We start from the raw sequence: 22,096 nt of genomic DNA on the forward strand, positions 1-22,096 counted from the left end.
ACATAGTCATCACATACTTTATTATTTCCCCTGCATTTTACATTTATAATCTTATCTCCTCCTGATGGGGACCTATAAATTTTGTATTCAAGTAATCCTTTCCATTATGCTTCCATGTATTTATTTACATATATGAAAGTCTTACATGGTTTGTGTAGTGGGTGTATGACATTTAAATCATGACAGGTCATATTACATTATAAATATTGCTTTCATAATTTTTTCCTTAATATCATACTTTGAGGAACAAACCACATCATCACATATAGAGTTCAGATCTTCTGATCATCATATAGTGTAAATCTTAAGTATGTATTTCATTTTATTAATCTATTCTTTTGTTGAGAGACCATAGATTGCACCCAACTATTTACCACATGTGGAAAAGGGGCCATGTACAATAAAATACATGGCTGTCTGTGCACCTGTAAAAGCTTCTCTGGGACATACACACAGGAGCACCATTGCTGTATTTCAGAGTATGGACAGAACTCATGTGATGAATGGAACATGATTTTTTGTTTTCCCAAGTGGCTTATTAGCTTATGTCACATCAGCAGTTCATGAGGATTCCCATTTTGACCTATCATCACAAGCATGCTGGATCAGTTTTTTGAATTGCCGCCATCCTAATTGTGTAAAATCATATCTTGTTACTGTTGTGCTTTGCATTACTCTGATTGGTACTGAGGTTGACCATCTCTTCCAGGTAAGCAGTCTGTCAAGTTTTTCCTCATGTGCTATTCATATAATTAGTCCATTTTTATTTTGGGTTTCATAGGCTTTTCATCTTGTTTTGCAAGAATTTTAATTAATCCTTTGTTAGTTATTAATTTGGCAATTATCTTCTCTGACACTGGTACCTGTCTGTTAACTTTGTCGATGCTATCTTTTGTTAAAAAGTACTATTTAATTTTGGTATATAAAAATCAACCGATGTTTTCCTTTCTGGTTTCCAATTTTTAGGTCTTGATTTAGAAATGCTTCATAATCTTAAGGTCATAAAGATACACCCTTTAAACTTGTATTACGTATCCTTCTCATTTAGGAATTTAATCAATCTGGAGTTCATCCATGTATAGAGCGTGTTGTAAAGTCAAGCTTCCTTTTTACATGATTCAAGTCATTGGTTTTGTGCCTATGGTTGTGGAAAGAGGTATATGGCAGGCAGATAGGATATCCATCAGGTATGGATAAAATTTATTTTATTTCTGTAACTTAATCTAGTCTAACTATAATTCTGTTATGGTATCCAAAAAGTTCTGACAATCTCAGGATTTTCTTTATAATTTTTACTACTGTATACCTGTATGATTACAGATACAAAATGTGGATAAAAGGAATTTTTAAATGAAAGTTTTAAATCTAGCTTTCTGCATTATCTTGGCCACTCGGTGTCTTTTTTAACTGAGGACACATGCGCACACGCGCGCGCACACACACACACACACACACACACACACTTATGATGCAGAATAATGGAGCCTATGAGAACACAGATTTTTAAAATTAGATAAAGACTTATTTTAATACTGATTCAGTCCCTCATTATTCCTGTAACCTCTGCCAAGTATGCCCCTTAAACCTCAATTTCCTCATCTGTAAACTAGCTATGAAACACTTATAATGATTCGTGAAATTTGAACAGGCTTTATTTATTTATTCATTATTGAACTTATACTTCTAAAAAAGTTTTTATTTTAATTCCGTTAGTTCACATACAGTGTAATGCTAGTTTCAGGTATATGTATACTGATTCAACACTTCCATAAAACACCCAGTGCTTATTACAAAAAGTGCACTCCTTAAGACCCATCACCTATTTAACCCATTCCTCCACCCACCTCCCCTCTGGTAACCACCAGTTTGTTCTCTGTGGTTAAAAGTCTGTTTCTTGTTTTGCTTCTCTTTTTCCCCCTTTGCTCATTTGTTTTGTTTCTTAAATTCCACATGAGTTAAATTATATTTGTCTTTCTCTGACTGACTTATCTTACTTAGCATAATATTCTCTAGCCCCACCCATGTCATTGAAAATGACAAGATTTTATTCTTTTTTATGGCTGAGTAATATTCCACTGTATATTTATATACACCAGGTCTTCTTTCTTTAAAGTTTTTATTCAAATTCCACTTAATCAAAGCTATAATGAGATATCACCTCACACTTGTCAGAGTGGCTAAAATCAGCAGTATAAGAAACAACAGGTATTGGCAAGGATGTGGAGAAAGGGGAACTCTCTTGCACTGTTGAGAATGCAAAATTAGTTCAGCCACTGTAGAAAACAGTACGGAATTTCCTCAAAAAGTTAAAAATAGAACTACCCTATGATCAAGAAATTGTAATAATGGGTATCCAAAGAATACAAAAATATTAAGTCAAAGGGATACATGCACCCCAATGTTTATAGCAGCATTATCTACAATAGCCAAATTAAAAAGACAGTCCAAGTCTCTATCAACTGATGAATATATAAAGAAGATGTGGTGTATATACACACACATACAATGGAATATTACTCAGCCACAAAAAGAATGAAAGTTTGCCATTTGCAATGACATAGAGCTAGAGAGTATTATCCTAAGCAAAATAAGTCAGAGAAAGACAAATACCATATGATTTCACTCATATGTCAAATTTAAGAAACAAATTGAACTTGTACCTTGTTACCAGGGTTCACACTAGAATTTTTCATCATTATTTCCCCAACAGGTGTCACAATGCCTGGCACATAGTAGGTCTTCAGTATTTGTTTGCTGAATCATAAGGAATACGCTCAGATTCTAGACTATATTTCACCTCTTAAACTCTTCCTTCTTATTTTCCATTTAATAATAATTTTAGCTAATGTGTATGAAAGCTTACACTATGACAGATGTTCAATAACCTTTGTGTACTTAATTTGTTCTCATAGCAATTTTCTGATATAGGTTCCAATAACAGTTCCATTTTACAGATGAGGAAACTAAGACAAAGAGATTATATAACTCACTAGGTAGTGTTTCATAGCTAAAGCCCACATTGAACCCAGACACTGTGGCCTCCAAGGTTTATGCTCAAACCATTGGATGTGGCTGCTTCTCTTTAGGGTCTAAATATATCTACGCGATTGTTGAGGGCCTGTAAGTTGAGTTTAATATGAGCTCTGCCTCCCACTAACTGTGTGATCATAAACAAGTGTCTTAACTTTTCTAATATGAAAACAAATCACCCAGATTCATAAAGTTCTTGTGAGAGCTAAATGAGATAATCCCACATGAACCACTTATCATAGTGCCCTGTATATAAGCATTCAATACACATTTTTAATAGTAGCATTATTAAAACCTTATGTGTGTTTATTTTGCCTATAACTGAAAGAGCTAAGTAAAATATTTACTTTTTTAGCATTTAAAAACACAAAGTACATTCTAAATGTAGAATGATAAATTACTCTGCAGAAATTTGAGATCTGCTAAATGATATATTGCAAGAAATATTCCTATATTACCATCTCCAGTCTGAATATGCCACTTAATAGATTGTTATCTCACATATTGGTATCTAAGGAAAGATAGCTTATCCTGTCTAGACCTTTATAAAGGAGGTGGGGGGGCGGGAAACTAGGTTCTATTTTTGTCCTATTCTGAGCATCTATGAGTCTGTACTGAAGATCAAGTTATCTGGGTGAGAGGTATGTTTTGGGGATGGTGGTGAGAGGTTTTAGGTTTAAGTGGCAATGGCCTTAGACTATTTTAATTCTACTTTTACTGTTATAAGAGTAGATCTCAATATCTCTCTGTGCTGCCCCTTTATCCTCTTCCCCACCAACCCTGACCAAGGTCATCTTGTTCTCTTTGGAGGCACAAGCCCCCTGCCACTGCTTTAATGGCTGTGGCAAGCAGAGAGCGAGTTATGAATGTGAAGTGTCTGTCAGCCACTAAAAGCCTGTGAATTAGTGTTTCCTGCCCTTGTCTGTTAGGCAGCCTACTTTTATGGAGAAATAGCTTATCCTTGTGAAAGGGCTGACCCACCACTAATATGCTCTGCTCTGCTAGGCCCAGCACCCCTCCCTCATGTTCCCTATGGAGAAGATGACCTCTCTGCTCCAAACAGAGGTCTCTCCAGTTCCTGTGTCATATCCAGACTTCTCCCAAGTCAGAGGAGGTTTTAAAAACGAAGGTTATTCTCAATTTCAAAACTTCCATGAATTTTGTACCAAAGAACATCCCTAACATTGCTTGTACTCAGAAATCTTGAATCTTCCCCACTTTCCTTGCCCTTATTCTTCCTGCCTCCTTCATCAGCTTTATTTTGGGGCCCTATGAGTCTGTCTACTCTCCTTAGAACTGCTGAGGCACACGTGCTCTGCTCTTAGTGCTTTCTACCATTACTTCCCCTTGACAGCAGATGCTCTGCGAGTCATTTGCACTCCAAAATAGGACTTCAATTTATGGCAAGATGGGCTTTTGTCTCTTATAGAGAAATTTCAGGAATCATTGAGCACTTGCAAAGGGTACTATTTTGGGAGGAGAGCATTGATTGAGGGATAATTAGCTATCACATCATTGTCCACAGCCCTGTAAGATCCTCCAGAACTTTGTACATTTAGTGGCGTTCCAAGCATTATCCTATCATTTTCTCAATCTAATCTCACACCATCTTTTGTTTCTTGAGAAATTCTTAAAAAGTTTTGCATTCTCTACTTTATAAATTTATAAATCGAGGCTCATATTAGCTCATGAGTAATTGGGAAAAGGACATGATCCCAAGTCTTTAGCTACTCAGCCTGGTGTTCTGCATGTCTACAGTATGGCATATTTCACAGACTTTGACAGAGTGTGTGTTACCTTGTGTCCCCTGAGCTGACTCTGTGCTAGGCAATTGTTCCAAGTACTAGAAAAATAGGAATTGGTCACACTATCATCAAGTATCCTAAGCTCCTTCTCCATCCTGGGAGGTTGTTTGTGCTGCTGGAGGCAGGATATAATACTTAGAAGTTTAATATTTCGTAAAGAAGTTCTCAGAGCATTTTTAACTCAAGTATAGTCATCTCTCTAGGCATAAGAGGCAAGAAGACTAGACATGAGGAAAGCATTGTTCTGGAAAGGTGCTGAATCAGTCTATGGAGTTATAGACCTCTGAAAGTCACCTACTTCCTCACAAGAGCCTGTACCTTTAGTGTAATGGGGGAGTGATGAAACAGCAATCAACATCATGCATTTAACTCTTGTGAAGTTTCACACATGGCAAGCCAAACAGGGATGAGATAAGTCCTTTTTGCAAGCCCCAGCACAGAAAGTCAGGAGAACACTAAGGAAATCCACTCTGATATAATCAATACCGAGAGTCAGTTTGTATCTTCTGATCTGCTTTTGTCATTAACATTAACCTAATGCTGGTAGGGCTGCTACTTTTGAACTGCTGCCCATCTGTGTCCTGTATCTAAGAGCTACCAGTCTACTGCAATAGCTCCAAGAATTTAGCACTGGTTCTCAACCTTACTTCACAGAAGCACATTGGATTGCCTGTTTAAAATGCAGATACTGGACCCTATTTTCTGACACTTAAAAAAATTTTACTCTGCATTTCTAACAAGAAGCCGAGGAGATTTTGATGTAGATACTTCACATTCTACATATTGAGAAATGATGCATTATATATTGACCTTGAATTATGTCACATATTTGGACAGGGGGAGAAGTTGGTTAAACTTATGAAATAATATTATTCACTTAGTACTTTACAAAATACTTTTATATATATTCTCTAACATAATACATCGACCATGAGTTTGGTAAAATGAATATTTGTATCTTCATTTTATTTTTCAAATGATAACTCATATGAAATATTATGCCCAAGGCCACACAACCAGTAAGTATTGGAGATAAGGCAAGAATGCAAGAGTTCTTTCTGTAAGGCCAGTTGTCAATGTTGGCAGTCTGCTCAGGATCACCTAATGAGCTTTTGAAATATGCTCATGCTTAGGTTTACACCAGGCTACTGAATCACAGACATATTTTACTCATGCTTTGGTGTTTTCTAAAAATCTTCCTTCAAATTATTTCTCTTCTTTTCTTCCCTTCTTTCCTTCCTTCCTGTTTGTTTATTTATTTTTGAGAGAGAGAGAGAGAGAGCACAAGCAAGGGAGGGGCACAGAGACAGAGAGGGAGACCCAGAATCTGAAGCAAGCTCCAGGTTCTGGGCTGTCAGTGCAGAGCCCAACGTGGGGCTCAAACTCACAAACTGTGAGATCATGACCTGAGCCCAAAGTCTTACACTTAACCAACTGAGTCACTCAGGTACCCCACCTCCTCCAAATGATTTTAAAACCAGAGGGGAGAGTTACCAGAGTTTAGGTGATGACCCCATCAATGCACCTAATATTTGACTGCAGGGATCTTCTCCATGAACCCAAATGCATGGTCTCTGGCAGAGGCCAGATGAACAGATCTCAGCTCTGGCTAAGGTCCAGCATAATAAAGTGACTTTGAGCTCTAGGGACAGTTGTTGACACAGCCTTCCTCTGGCCTCCTTTTGCAAACTTCATTAGCTATACTTAATGCAACTGTTTCCCTAACTCAGAGAACTTCAGGTGCTCAGAGCCCCACAGCCTCACTAGTGAGTACGATCTTTCCTGGATCCCTTCTCTCTGCCTAAAACATGATCCCTCAAGAGTAGAACTCGGCGGAGGCTTCATCTTTTCACTTCTTGGGAAACTAGAGCATCACTGGCATTTTTGTCCCTTGACTTTCATCTGGGCTTACTAGAGCAGAAATTCCATGTGCCAATGGACAGGTATTTCATTTTTCCTCTAAATGAATTTGACTTGTCTAAATATAAAAACAATACGTGCTAATTATTTTTGAAATGTAAAGAATTCTGATAAGAAAATAGAATAAAAGCAAAATTTGTTCCCCAAATCCCATACATTTATCATTATATGAACAACTCTTTAGATCTCTCTCTTGTTGTGTGTGTATAAAACAGAAGTGCACACAAAATACTCATGATACAAATTTGATTGCATCAGAGCAATGCTTGGAATTTAATCTTTGCCCAATAAACATTTGTTGCATTCGTATACACACATGCATACTTACTCATAACCTGTTTTTCTACTTATCAAAAATTCTTAAACATCTTTCCTTGCATTTACATACAGGTTTACATCATTATTTTTTAAAAACCTTATAAATCCATTGAATTGATTTGTTGTGGTGTATTCAACTAGTTTCCTAACTCATATTTAGCTTGCTTCCTGTTTGTCAATATTTCAATCTCTCTCTGCCCCTCCTCTCCCTCCTACTCTTATTCAAACTGTTCCTTATAATTTGTTTCTATAGTAGAATTATTGGGTTGAAGGATTTGCACACCTTCAGTTTGATCTATGTTGCTAACCTGCCCTCCAGAAATGGTTCTTTCTTCACCCTCCCACCAACATGCACTGCCATCTTAAACACTTTCTGCTCCATCATGTATCATAGCAAAAAGACCCAATGGGTTAGAGGATAAGTGGATATTAAAGGCAATGTCTCTCAGTTTGTCCCTTTAAAACAACAACCCAGAAAGGTCCCACAGGAAGTTATTACATCTTTCAGGTTCAGCTAGTGGGCACTTAGAATCTACAGAGTAAGAAAACTAACGCTCTAGGCATTTGGGACACCATGCTTTTTAAAAAAATTATTTCTGCTGCTCTGAATCATTTTTAATTGAGTGTAGAGATGAAGAAAAAGGTGTAAGGACAGGGAAACAGGTACACCGAATTTTTTCATGAAAGTTAAATTCAATTATTATGCATATTGGATGATGGTTTGCATCTAAGTAGAAAAGAGATGGAATCTATCAAGTAGCTGTTTGACCTTGAACAACATACTCAAGCTGGAAAACAATTCATGCATGAAAGCAGCAATGGCTTTCAGTGGGGAGTTAGCATGAAAATCCTCCATGGTGAAGCTCTCTGGTCTCAGTCTTCAGGCACGGTAGTAGAGTGGGAGAGAATTAACTCCCACAGTACAATGACTGAATTCATGTGCCTGTTTCTAAACTTCTTTTCTGTCAGATCTTGAGTAATTTACTTAAATTCTCCAGGCCTTTCTTTATCAAATATATATTTACACATACATACACATACACCTTAAAAGTTTGTGTCAAAGCTTCAGTTAGTTGTGAGACATAAAACTCTAGAACAGTGCTGAGCAAATACTGAATCTGTCAGTAAATGAGAGGGATTATAACTCATGTGTTAAGTAGTGTGTCTACAAGAACACTGAACTTGAAGTTAGAAAGGCTCAAGTCACAATTTTACCACTTACCAGATGTGTGGCCATGAAGAAGTCAGGCTGTTGAGAACCAAGCAAAGTCAAAGAACATGCTGAATCCTTATTTTTTCCTCTTCTGTAAGCTGGCATTCATAGTGCATGTTCTGTCCAGCTCAAGATATACTGATGAGTTCCAGAACTGAAATAGATAAAATTTGCAAAAATGTGTTAGAACTACAAATTTCAATGGGAGTACTAAGGACTTAGAATTACATTTCCAATGTTACTAGTAATGGTTCCTTACAGGTCTACAATTCCAAGATTCCTTAGTTCTAAAATGTCACAAGAACATGGCAGGTCTAGGTTTATCTGTGCTTGTGTGTTTGTGAGTGCAAAACATGTATACCAGAGAGAGGAAGGGAGTTAGCAGAATGTCACAGCTAAAGGCGGGACTGAGTCTGGAATCTTGTAATTTACTAGTTGCATAAACACAGATAATCATCTAAATTTTCTCAGTCTAAATTTCTTCATATGGAAAAAAAATGATGATGGGAAATGAATTCACACTACTGTGTAAGATTGTCATGATCACAAGCACATACAACAGGCACTAAAAAGCTACTATTCATTGAGCAGAAATTATGTGCTGGGCACTAGCACTCATGTATCCCTCCTATTTAACACCTCATAATACTCAGTGAGGCTGATTGTTATTCTCCCCACTTTTCAGATGAGAATAGTGAGGCCGATAGGAGATAAATAGACTCGTGTCAGTTTAAAAAGCTGGTGAGTCGACACAGATAAGACTCATCCCAGGTCACTCAGACTTAAAAGGGAAGGGATCTTAGCCACTGTACTTCTAAATAATACTGTAAATGCAAGCCCCTCTTCCACCATCCACTTGTAAAGTAAAGCCTATTTCAGAATGTCCTGTGTTCCTGCCCTAGGCTATAAATAGTACACTCCATATGTGTGTATGTCTGTATGTATCAACATATACACACATTTGACAAACCTACACACAGGTGATTTAAGGCAATGGATAGAGATGTCCTGTGAATACAGGATCGGAGCATAATACACGGAACCTATAAACGGGTTATTCGCAATAAGAGTTGTCAGACTATGAAAGAAATATGACAAAGTTTGTAGAATTTCTTTAGATGATAATGATGATAATTTCAATTAAAAAGGTTCTCTACTGAGTCCCTAGCTTAAGGCGTTGCTCAAAATAGATTTTCCACAAATACTTACTTATTTAATGACTAAATTTTTTTTTCTCGGGCACATTTTATGGCTATCAAGCTGAAAGGTAGAAAAACTAATGAAATAATCCTCCCAAATGACTTGTGATTTCTTATGACTTCTAGTGATTTCTTATGACTTCTTATCTCATTTATTCTTCCTACTAATAATCACTGTATTTCCATAGAATAAAAAGTAACTTGGTGACTGAGAAGGCAGGTAGAGGGCATCAGTACATCCATGGAATGGCTTTGGCCATTAGAGAGAAAGTAAATTTGAATAAGAAAAAAAAAGTCAATCTCGGAAACTTTAAAAGTGTTTAAGTGGTTTTCAGATGAGGAAAAAAGTAAGTTTACTAAAATATCCCAAGGTTGATGTACATATAATCTGCCCTCAAAGTTCTGAAAACATCACCTTACTTAAACTGTCTCCTTTAGGGTGCTTAAAGACCACTGAGTAATAGCTTTTAGGACTGTAGAATGTCACAGCTGGATATTGGCAGCTGGATATTGGATTTAGAGTTAAGGTAACATGCCCACCAATGTGTCAGATGAAAAACAGGAAAGAACAAGTAAGCTTCTAAGAGCTCTTTCCACCAGATCATAAAAAATACAAGTTTTTCTACATCTACCACTATTTCAATATCATATTTGATAAAAATAAGCCATTTTTTACAGAAGCTAACCCAAGAATATAAGCAGAAGACAGCTTTATTTTTCTTCCACAACCTATTGAAACACAATCCATGGACATATTTCCCCCATTTCTTGTACGGAATTTGGGGAAAGTACCCTATTTTTCCTCTTTTTTTTTTTTTTTTTTTTTTTTTTTTTTTACAGAATAAAGTAGTCCTTTGGTAACTTTCAGTTGCAGAATTAATCTCATTTCTGTTATTAAAATCTACAACCCAGTGCAATTATCCCAAAGCTGCCAAATCTTACCTAATTTAGAAATTCTTCCCCTGAAAGTTTATATGGCTTTCAGCCTATACAACTACAGGGCAACTATATATTGGGCAATGAGGCTGTGGTCAACTGATTCTCCTTCCCCTTGCTGCTTCTGATCTCTCCTTTGAAGGCTTTAGTTTTTTATCCCTGTATAGTGAACCTCAGGAGAACAGTGGAAGCATGGTGTTTGGTGGCCAGGTGTATTGTAATCTGTACTTGGCTGATACTGAAAGCTGTTTTTTTTTTTTTTTTTTCTTTCATGGGGAGTTTTAGGACCTGTAGCTGGAAACTCCTTCTACAACTGACCCATAGTTGGGAGTTGCAGGGATTGGAAAGGAAAGGTAAATGCATACATCAAAAACTCTCATCAATAAATTCATCCTTTAGGGCCTCTTTGATCTAGGTCCTTGTAGAAGATGAAGTCGTTAACACTAACTTGAACAAACTGGGTTCATGATCCTAGAGCATTTCCTATAATCGGTCTACTATCTTTCTGAAATGTGAGGATTCTGGGCACCTATAGATATTTCTCTAACCTTGGAAAGTCTGACAAAACTGAAATAAAGAAAGTAAACTTTTAACAACTCCTAATAAGAATAGATGTGTTTTGAGTGTTTTGAAGATCTATTATGGTCTATTATGAGGCTTGTAAATGGATTTTAAGGAGAACATTTAGGTCATCACTCTACTTTTTGACTAAATAGTTATAAACTCAGTGCTTTTTAACTTATTTAGAGTTCAGGCATCTCTTTTGAGAAAGTGATAAAAACTACGGATCTATACCCTGGGGAAGCAAACGTAAGTACTGATTTTTCAGAAAATTCTGGGGGTGGGCTATGTAATACAACTCTTCAAGGTCTATCCATAGACACTTGGAAAAAAATCCATGACTTGGCTGCTATTCTTTCCTCTAACCTTCTTCCCTCCTTTCCTTCCTTTCCTTCCTTTCCTTCCTTTCCTTCCTTCCTCCCTCCCTCCCTCCTTCCCTTCCTTCCTTCTGTAATCACTTAGTTAAGTGTCATTAGCAGTGGTGATTGGACACAAGGGTAGAGCCCAAGTGAGCAAGGTGGCCACACAGGGCAGTGGCCCAGTGGATTTGGGATCAGGGTTAATCAAATAAGTAAATGTATTGAACATATTGGGGGTCATGTTTCTCAATGCTGGAAAAGGGAGTTACAAATATGGAAAGGAGAAAATTGTAATAACTGCTATGGTATTGGACTGAAATTAGTTGGAATCAGTATAAACTCCTTATATTACTTGTCTATTGTTGCTGTAACAAATTTTACAATTTCACCAGCTTAAAACAATGCAAATTTATTACCGTATACTTCTGTAAGTAGGAAGTACAACATGGGTCTCACTGGAAAATAACAAAAACAAAAACCTAGGTTCCTTTTTGGAGCTTCTAGGGGGAATTACTTCCCCTGTTTCTAATTGCTAGAAACCACCAACATTCTTTTGGTTATGGCCTCTTTCCTTCACCTTTAATCCAGCATCTGTGGGTGAAGTTTTTACACTGCATCACGCTCACCTTCTTCAGTTACGTCTCCTTCTAGCCTCCTTCTTCTGCCTACCACTTCCAATTTTTTAAGAACCCTTGTTACTGAAGGGAGGCTAGAAAGATGACAGAGTAGGAGGACCCTAAGCTCACTTCCTCCCATCTGGATACAACTAGATAACACTCACAGCAGTGCAAATAACCCAGAAAATGACCCAAAGACTGGCAGAACAAATTCCACGACTAAAGGTAGAGAAGAGGCCACACCAAAGAAGGTAGGAAGGGTGGAGACACGGTTTGGGAGTGAAGAAGACCATGGCTGTGGGTAATCAGGAGTGAGCTGGGGTGCAGTGAGAGGTGAGATACAGACTAGCATACTGGGGAGCCTGCATGGGGAAGACAAATCCCCATAATACTTAGCTTTGAAAGTGAGAGAGGCTGAATCTTGTGAGTTCTTACAGCCAGCAGGACTTAAAACCTGAGATTTTAAAAATTGTAAGGTTCAGCTCTGGGGGAGTTCCAAGGGCTTTAGAAAGCTGAGTCTCCATCTGAAAGGAGCAGCAGAGATATAGCCTAGAAGCAGCAGTTTGAAAAACACCTGGGGCACATAGGAGGGACAGTTATTTACTCATCTCAGAACATGTCCCAGAGAGGTGGGGATTGGAGGGAGACCCCTTCAGGAACAAAGTAACTGGCAGGTGCCATTTCCATCCCCTGCTCCCAAGTATAAACACAGAGACACGTGCAGGAATGAGCAAGAGGCCAATCCTCACTACCTATCTTGCTTATACTAAGCCCTGACTCTTTCCAGGGCTGGAAAGGGTAGATACACCCTTTCCAGTCATTCTTGCCTCAGTGCTGGCACTGGGGTCTCCTCCCCCAGAAGACCAGTGCAAACCATGCCAACACATCTTCTGACTTGCAATGTTCTATGGGGCTTCTGTTGCAGCTGTGGGGGCAGGTCTCATTTCACAAGCAGACCAGCCTACACCATGTTAAAACATGCCTCACCCTGTCCAGACAAAATATTGCCTATAGCAGGCAAAGAGAATTTCTGGAGATGACTGAACTGAAGGAAAAAGTGGCCAGGACACAATAGCAGGGCACATACAACACACATAGAGATATTCCCTGAGACACCAAGTGCTGGATCTCAGTGGGCATTGCACTGCAGGGTACTATAAGACCTCTTATTCATCAAGACATTACCTTCAAGAGCAGGGGATGTAGTTGACTTTCCTAATAGAGAAACAGACACAGAGAGTTAGATGAAATGAGGAGACAGAGGAATATGTTCCAAATGAAAGAGCAGGACAAAACCACATCAAGAGACCTAAGCAAAATGGATATAAGTAATATGCCTGATAGAGAATTTAAAGTAATGTTCATAGAGATACTCACTGTACTTCAGAAAAGAATGGAGGACATCAGTGGGAGCCTTAACAGAGAGATTACAAGAGAACCAATCAGAGATAAAGAACACAATAGATAAAATTAAAAATAAACTTGGTGGAATAAATAACAGGCTAGCGGAAGCACAGGAACAAATTAATGACCTGGAAAACAGATTAATGGAAAGTAACCAAGCTGAACAAATGAGAGAAAATACACAAAATGAAAAAGACTTAAGGAAGTCAGTGACTCCATCAAGTGTAATAACATTCATATTATAGGGATCCCAGAAGAAGAAGACAAAGAAAAGGAGGCAGAAAATTTATTTGGATAAATAATAGTTGAAAGCTTCCCTAATCTGGGAAAGGAAACAGACATCCACAGATCCAGGAGCCACAGAAATTACCCAACAATCCTCCCAAGGATATCCACACCAAGACACATAGTAATTAAAATGGCAAAATTAAAATGGCAAAAAGTACTAATCCCAGATGTAAGAGTGGTTGAATATTCACAAAGCAATCAACGTGATACATTGCATCAATAAAAGAAAGGATAAAGACCATACGATCATTTCAATAGATGCGGAAAAATCATTTAACAAAGTACAACATCATTCCAACATACTACAAACAAAGTAGGTTTAGAGGGAACATGATAAAAGCCACCTATGAAAAATCCATAGCTAACAACATCCTTAATGGGGATAAACTGAGAGTTCTTCCTCTGAGATCAGGAACAAGACAAGGATGTCCATTCTTCTCACTTTTATCCAACATACTAGAAGTCCTAGCCACAGCAACTAGACAACAAAAAAAACATAGAACACTTCCAAGCTGGTAAAGAAGAAGTAAAACTCTCAGTATTTGCAGATGACATTATACTATATAAAGAAAACCCTAAAGACTTCACCAAAAAACTACTCCTGAAATGAATTCAGTAAAGTTGCAGGATACAAAATCAATGCAGAGACATATGTTACATTTTTATACACTCATAATGAAAAACAGAAAGAGAAATTAAGAAAACAATTCCATTTATAATTGCACCAACAATAATAAAATACGTAGGAATAAACCTAACAGGTGAAGGAACTGTACTCTGAAAACTAAGACACTAATAAAAGAAACTGAAGATGACACAAAGAAATGGAAAGATATTCTAAGCTCATGGCTTGGAAGAACAAATATTGATTAAATGGCTATACTACATAAAGCTGTCTACAGATTTAATGCAATCCCTATCAAATTACCAACAGCTTTTCTCACAGAACTAAAATAAACAACCTTAAAATATGTGTGGAATCACAAAAGACCTTGAAGAGCCAAACCAATCTCAAAAAAGAAAAAAACAAAACTGGAAGTATCACAATTCCAGACTTCAGTTATATTACAAAACAGTAGTAATTAAAAGAGCATGGTACTGGCACAAAAACAGACACATAGCTCAATGGAACAGAATAAAAAAGCCCAGACATAAATCCACAATTCCATGCTCAATAAATCTTTGACGATGGAGAAAAGAATATACAATGGGAAAATGACAGTCTCTTCAACAAATGGTGTTTGGAAAATTGGGTAGCCACATGCAAAAGAATGAAACTAGACAACTTCTTTCACCATTCAAAAAAAAAAACTCCTCAAAATAGACAAAACACATAAATGTGAGACCTGAAACCATAAAAATCCTAAAAGAGAACACAGTAGTTTTCTTTGTCATTGGCCATAGTAGCACTTCTCTAGATGTCTCTTCAGACAAAGGAAACAAAAGCAAACATAAGCTATTGGGACTACATTAAAATCAAAAGCTTCTGCACAGCAAAGGAAATAATCAACAAAACTAAAAGGCAACCTACTAAATGGGAGAATATATTTGCAAATGACATATCTCCTAAAGGGTTAGTATCCATAATTTAAATAACTGGTACAACTCAATACCCAAAAACCAAATGACCCAATTAAAAGATGGGCAGAAGACATGAACAGACATTTCTCCAAAGAAGACATCCAGATGGCCAATGAACACATAAAAAGACGCTCAACATCAGTCATCATCAGGGGAATGCAAATCAAAACTGCAATGAGATATCACTTAACACCTTTCAGAATGGCTAGAATCATGAGCACAAGAAGCAGTGTTGGTGAGGATGTGGAGAAAAAGGAAACCTCATGCACTGTTGGTGGAATGGAAACTTGTGCAGCCACTATGAAAGACAGAATGGAAGTTCCTCAAAAAGTTAAAAATAGAACTACCCTATGATCAAGTAATTGCAATACTGGGTATTTACCCAAAAAATACAAAAGCACTAATTCAAAGGGATATCATGTCCCTATGTTTACTGTAGTATTGCAGTAATATTATGGAAGCAACCCAACTGTCCATTGATAGAGGAATGGATAAAGATGTGGTATATATACACAATGGCATATTATTCAGCCATTAAAAAGAATGAAATCTTGCCATTTGCAACAACACAGATAGAGCTAGAGAATATGATGCTAAGTGAAATAGGTCAGAGGAAGATAAATATTATACAATTTCTCTCATATATGGAATATAAGAAACAGAACAAACCAACAAAGGAAAAAGAAAGACAAACCAAAAAAAACCCAGACTCTTAACTACAGAAAACAGATGGTCATCAGAGGGGAGGTATGCAGGGCCTATGGGTGAAATAGGTGATGGAGACTAAAGAATACACTTATGATGAACACTGTGAATTATTGAATCACTATACTGTATGCCTGAAATCAATATAATACTGTACATTTATTATACAGGAATTTAAATAAAAGGCTTAATAAAAAAAGACTTTGTTACTATGTTGGATCCACACAGATACCCCAGGTTAACATCCCTATTTTAAGGTCAAATAGTAATTTTAATCTTATCTGCAAATTTAATTTTCCCTTAACATACAACCTAACATATTTACAGTCTCCAGAGATGTGGACTTCTTCGGAGGGCCATTTTCTTCCTACCACTTTTGTGATGCTCACTATATAGGTAAATATATAGAGAAATAGCCAGAGACAAAGATTTAAGTAGAAGAAATGCATACATGTATTTCCTAGCTTTGTCCACTGAGAGGACATGAGCACAGTGACATGCCATACCTCCTAGGGTTGCATTCCCTAGAAAGCAGACTTTGAGACAGGCCTTTGGGAAATCACACTAGTGGAAGGAAGGGGAAAGAAGCAGAACTGGGCAAAGAAAGAAGTTAAGCTAGTATGCAGACCCAATCAAGACTCCAGCTGGCCTCATGGGAAGCTCTGGAACTGAGATTGTAATTCAGGATATTACTGATTTGAAGCAAGCAGCCAGAGCTTTTAATAAACAGTAACTCACTGTGGTGGTACTGCTAATAGTGAGATGACCTTGGGCAAGATAGCTTTCTTCAGGTGAGGTTAGTCCCTGAAAGGGTTTGACAGTCAACATGTATTTGGGGGCAGCATTTCCAACGTAGCTGGAATCCATGCATGGTATCACATTATCCAGCTCAATGAGCACATGTTGTATCCAGATCTTGGTTTCCAACTACTATCCTCCACTAAAAAGAAAAAAAAAAAAAGATCTTTGAATAATTCTCACTCCAAAGCTGGGGCAAGAGAAGTACAAGAAGTGCCTGGAAGATCTTATTGTGCCAATAGTTAAGGAGGGCTCAGAGAACCATGGATACATGTCTGGGGGGAAAAAAAATCCATTTCAAGGAGATCCTACTGGCCAAATCTAAGATAATTCAAATAAATAAAATAATAGCAAATTACACCTTGAATAAAATAGGAATTGATATGTTCATAAAGGTATATCTGAAATGAACAAATTAGATGAGAAAACATCTCATTACAGTGAAATGCCAAGTAATAAATTTAAAATAAACGACAGAATTTCAGAAAATACTATTTCAAGCCTATGAGTGATAATGAAATCAGGCAAATAAAAAAGTAAATGAATGGGATGCCTGGGTGGTTCAGTCAGTTAAGTGTCTGACTCTTGGTTTTGACTCAGGTCATGATCTCATGGTTCATGGGATCAAGCCTTGTGTCAGGTTCCATACGGATAACGTGCAGCCTGCTTAGAATTCTCTCTCTGTCTGTCCCTCCCTCACTTGCACTCTTTCTGTCTCTCAAAATAAACTTTGAGGGACGCCTGGGTGGCGCAGTCGGTTAAGCGTCCGACTTCAGCCAGGTCACGATCTCGCGGTCCGTGAGTTCGAGCCCCGCGTCGGGCTCTGGGCTGATGGCTCAGAGCCTGGAGCCTGTTTCCGATTCTGTGTCTCCCTCTCTCTCTGCCCCTCCCCCGTTCATGCTCTGTCTCTCTCTGTCCCAAAAATAAATAAACGTTGAAAAAAAAAATTAAAAAAAAAAGTTAACTTTGAAATAAATAAACATGAAATAAATAAATGAAGAAAAGTAAACAAACATGAAAACAAGTGGATAAAAAAGTCTGAAGAAAAATGGGCTGTTTACATATTTTAAATATCTCCCACAAATACTGATTTTTTTTTCAAAGAGAAAAAGAATAACTTTGCAAAAGAGAGACTTGGCAGAAACCACATTAATCACTGGTTCAAATTTAAACCATGTACCACCCAACAGAATGCAATAAAAGCACATTGTTATATTTCTGCCTCCTCCCCTAAAAAATGAAAGAGTGTAAGTTAAATCTAATTATGAAAAAGATCAGACAAATCCAAATTGAGGGATATTTTATAAAATGATTGGCTTTAATATTTAAAAAGTTCAAGGTTATGAAAGTCAAGGAAAGACTGACCAGCTTTTTCAAATTGAATGAGACTGAAGGATGTGTGGACCAAATAGAACACATGATACTACATGAATTCTTTTTGCTACAAAACATGTCACTGGAATAACTGACAAACACCTAATGTGTGCTATGTGTTAAACAGTAGGAAGTAGACTGTATCAGTGTTAATTTCTTAACATTTATAGCCATGCCATGACTATATTGAATAACACCATGTTAGTAGGAAAACATCTTTAAGTATTCAGAGGGAGTGGGACACCACTTTGAAAACTTTTCACGTGATTCAGTTGGGGGTGGAGGGAAGTTCTTTGTTGTGCAACTTTTGAAAATACTTCAAAATAAAAAGTAAAAAAGAAAAATGGTCTTAAATGTTTCTAAGTAAATAAAAAGCAGTCACTTCTGATGCTTTTGAAGAGGCGATTACAAATGTTAATATCCTTGTACGAATAATGGGGAAACTCAGTTGTAAAGAAGATTGATAACTTTACCAGAGTCACAAAGCTAGTTCTTAGAAGATGTGGAATTGTAGCCCTAGTTGCTAATACTTTAAGAAAGACTTCTCTATCAGGCATTATCAAGTCAAGAATAAGAGAAAAAAAAAAAAAGGGAAAGGAAAAAGGTAGAATAAACTGTTCTCTCTACTTTAGCCTGATAGTAAAAATGACTTGTTTATTTTGTAATAGCTTTCCAGGTATGTTCAAATACAATGATAAAAAGAAGGCACTGATGAAATGCAAAAGTATTTAGTAACAGTGTTTGATTCATGAATCACCCTCATCCCCTATGCTATAGATGGAAGGGTAATTACAGCCCATTACCAAATTACTTACAGTTATCCCTTGATCTTGTAGTTAATACAGTGAACCTTCATTTGCATAAATGTTATTAGCATATTTCACACCACATTCTGATCTTTTTTAGGAGTAACTGTTGCCTAGTTGAAGTATATCGACTTGGATTTTTTTTTCTTCCTTCCAGCCATTCTCGAACAAAGTTGAACTTTCAGATCTGGTAGCAGATTCAGAATGAGAAAGGTGCTATAGCAATGTAGAGTATGAGCTGCTAAACTATGAGCTTTTTGAGGGTAGAATGTGACTTTTATTTCTCTATTGACAGAACACAATATAGCACTTGGATGGTATTTGGTAAGTTATGTTTGTTACCTTCACCTAAAAATACCACTGACATCTAATTGGCATTGTATTTGTCCAGTACTAACTCATTTTTGACTCTAAAACCTTCTCTTCTTTTAAGGGGACCACCATCAACCTATATATTCTAATGCAAATCCTTAAAGTCATCCTCCAAAGTATCTCTCTCTCTCTTACAAACCACCTACCATCGTATCCTATCAATCCACACTCCTGGATATCTCTCAAATCCATCCAATTCTCCCTATCTCTCCATAAACCAACTTACTGTATGCTTACATCATTTCACACATCTATTACTTTAATAATAGTCCAACCATTTTCTCTGCATATGTATTTGTTTTCTTCACTTTCTTCTTTATACAATGTAGTTATCCTTTTGCAACACAGATCTGTTCTAGCTGATCCATGGCTTAAACTAATCTCTTCTCGATATTCTCTAGGCAAAATATGAACTTTTAACTACATCCCTATGTAATATGATTCCTGCCTATTCCTGGAACTTATACTCCTTTTTTCTTTATTCTCATTTCCCTTGCCACACTTGAATATTTTGAGGTGCTCTTGTAGGGTATTTGTGCTTCCTTCAATGTTCTTACCCATGCTTCCTAGACTTTAATTCACACACGAGTCCTACTTATTCTTCAAATTTCAGATTTTCAATTATTTCTCTTTCCCCAGCTACCTTAGGTCAGTCCCAATATTTTGTTCTTACTGCATAGTCGTCTTGTTTTTGTAGAATTTATGGCATTTCAAATTAACTATGCAAATATGCTTGTCTCACATTTTAGATTAAAATATACTGAAAGAAATCATATCATTCACTACTTTTTCCTAGTGTCTAGAAGAGTTCTTGGCAAATGGATTTCAATAACAATCTACCTAATAAATGTATGAGTGAACTAAATATTGCAGATATAGTCATCGGAAGACTAAATTTCTGTCCCTGAATGTGTCTATAATTTTCTAAATGACATTCGGAAATCACCCCCACCATTATTTAATAGGATCAATTACATGAGGGTACTGGGGTATAATCATGGAATTTGAGATCTGGAAAGGCAGGGGATAATATAAAAATCTCCCTCCCTAAATGTACTAACATGTCTATTTCTATATCCTCATATGCTCTTTCATTTTCAGCTCTAGTGGACTAGCTGTCCATGCTCCTATCTTAAGCCAGCCCTTTGCATCTTACTCACTGAAGGACATCGCTTCCTCACTGTCAAATTTTTCCTTTTTAGTAGGCCATTCCTACTGGCATAGAGTGATGCTGTATGATTTGGGATTTTGCCTTTTGTTTTTCAAATTTTTATTTAAATTCTAGTTAACATATAGTGTAACATTGGTTTCAGGAGAATTTAGTGATTCCTTACTTACACAGAACACCCCATGCTCATCATAACCAGTACTCTCCATAACACCCATCGCCCATTTAGCACATGTGCCACTAACCTCCCTCGGTCAACTCTCAGTTTGTTCTCTACCATTAAAAGTCTCTTATGGTTTGTTTCCCTCTCTTCTTTTTCCTCTTCTCCTATGTTCATCTGTTTTATTTCTTAAACTTCACATATGAAATCGTATAGCATTTGTCTTTCTCTGACTTATTTTGCTTAGAATACACTCTAACTCTATCCACATCATTGCAAATGGCAAGATTTCATTCTTTTAGATGGTTGAGTAATATTCTATTGTGTGTGTACATATATATATGTACACATATATACATACATATATATACATGTATGTATATATATATATATATATATATATATACACACACACATACATACATACAATATACACACACTGCATCTTCTTTTCCATTCATCAGTCGATGGACATTTGTGCTCTTTCCATAATCTGGCTATTGTTGATAATGCTGCTATAAACATCAGGGTACATGCATTCGTTTGAATCAGTATTTTTTATATCCTTTGGGTAAATACCTAGTAGTACAATTGCTGTTCTTTTCTTTACAACAGAAAAATAAAACAAAAAAACCCCAAACTTCCTTGTTATCAAATTCCATGCAATTACTGCTATATTTTCCTATTCCCCTAAAAAAATAACAAACAAAACCAAAATTACAAATAAAAACCTTCTCCACAAAAATTGTTTATATTTTCCCCATCACCTAACTTTACAATCTTTCTCAAACCACTCTCCTAAACTCCACTCACCAAAGTGCACTGTAATTACTTCTGTCAAGTTTTCCAAAAACCTCCACATTGCCAAACGTAATTGTAATTTCTTTGTCTCGCTCTTTTACCTGGACAGAGTTGATCACTCTCTTATTTTTATAATTTTTCTCTCTTTGGATTCTGGAGCACTGCTTTCTCTTGGTTTCCCACCTATCTCACTGGACATTTCTTTCTTCTTTTCTTCTTTTTTTTCTTTTCTCCTCCCCCTCTTCCTCCTCCTTTTTTTTTTTTTTAGTTTCCTCTTTATCCTGATTAGGACATATTGGAATTCCCGGGAGCTCAGTCTTTGAACTTTTTTCTCTGCACCATTTACCAAATTCTGTAAGTATGTGTATTTTATCCCACAGTTTGAAATGCCTTCTGTATGCTGTCGACTTCCAAATGTTCATGTCTAAATTCATTATCACCCATGAATTCTGTGACATCTATCCATGTGCCTCATCTATTTGCTTTTAGATGTCTGATAATATCTCAAAATAAGCATGATCAAAACCAAACTCTTGATTGTCTTCCCCAAATCTGTTCCTTTACATTTGTAATCCAACATATTACTCATTCTTCTAATTGGCCAAGCCCAAAATCTTAAAGTTATATTTGACTCCTCTTTCCTTCATTATGTACCTTCCCTATCCCTAATTAATCATGAAA

At 36.8% G+C, this 22,096-nt stretch overlaps 1 long non-coding RNA gene across 1 annotated transcript in view; it reads right to left on the reverse strand.

The window, feature by feature from the left end:
* The window catches only part of LOC123592918, a 153,612-nt gene that overhangs the window by 41,375 nt on the left and 90,141 nt on the right, over positions 1–22,096 (reverse strand). Inside the window, exon 2 of the long non-coding RNA XR_006710007.1 lies at positions 8,296–8,440. This is a non-coding gene — a long non-coding RNA (uncharacterized LOC123592918). The remainder of the gene's footprint in view (positions 1–8,295; positions 8,441–22,096) is intronic.

This window comes from Leopardus geoffroyi, chromosome D4 (assembly GCF_018350155.1).
Source record: "Leopardus geoffroyi isolate Oge1 chromosome D4, O.geoffroyi_Oge1_pat1.0, whole genome shotgun sequence".
NCBI lineage: Eukaryota > Metazoa > Chordata > Mammalia > Carnivora > Felidae > Leopardus > Leopardus geoffroyi.